This window comes from Penaeus monodon, chromosome 19 (assembly GCF_015228065.2).
Source record: "Penaeus monodon isolate SGIC_2016 chromosome 19, NSTDA_Pmon_1, whole genome shotgun sequence".
NCBI lineage: Eukaryota > Metazoa > Arthropoda > Malacostraca > Decapoda > Penaeidae > Penaeus > Penaeus monodon.
In genome coordinates this window covers 39,902,543-39,903,218 of record NC_051404.1, presented here as the reverse complement: position 1 = coordinate 39,903,218, position 676 = coordinate 39,902,543, and positions in this window count along the sequence as shown.

Sequence of the window (676 nt, the reverse complement as noted above, 5' to 3'; positions counted from 1 at the left end):
CTTTGGCCATCGTATAATTCATAATGCTTGCGATTTTTTAAACCCCCTTTTCAGCCGCATCTGTAACAAAGCATGTCCTATCTATCATACCAATTCGGGCCAAAAAAACTTGAGAAAAGGGGGGGGAGAGAAAGGGGGGAATGAAGAAAAAAGGGCCAAAAAGGGGGGGGGAAAAGAAAAAAGTAAAAAAAAAAAATAAAAAGGGAAAAAGGGAAAAGGGGAAAAAAAAAGAAGAAAAAAAAAGGGAAAAGGAAAAGGGGGAAAAGGGGGGAAGAAAAAGGGGAAGGGAAGAAGAAAAGAAAAGAAGGAAGAAAAGAAAAGAGAAAAGGGAGAAAGGGAAAAAAAGAAGGGGGAAAAAAGGAAAAAGAAAAAGGGAAGGGGAAAAAGAAGGGGGAAAAGAAGAAAGGGGGGGGGGAAAAAAGGGGAGGGAAGGGGGGGAAAGGGGAAAAAGGGGGAGGGGAAAGAAAAGGAGGGGAGAAAGGGGAGGGGGGGAGAAAAGGGAAAGGAGAGGGGAGGGAAGGAGGGGGAAGGGAAAAGGAGGGGGAGGGGGAGGGGGGGGGGGAAGGGGAGGAAAGGAGAGGAGGGGAGGAGGGGGAGAGGGGGGGAAAAAGGGGAGGGGGAAGGGGAGGAGGGAGGGAAAAAGGGGGGGGGAAGGGGGGAAAGGGGGAAAAAAGGT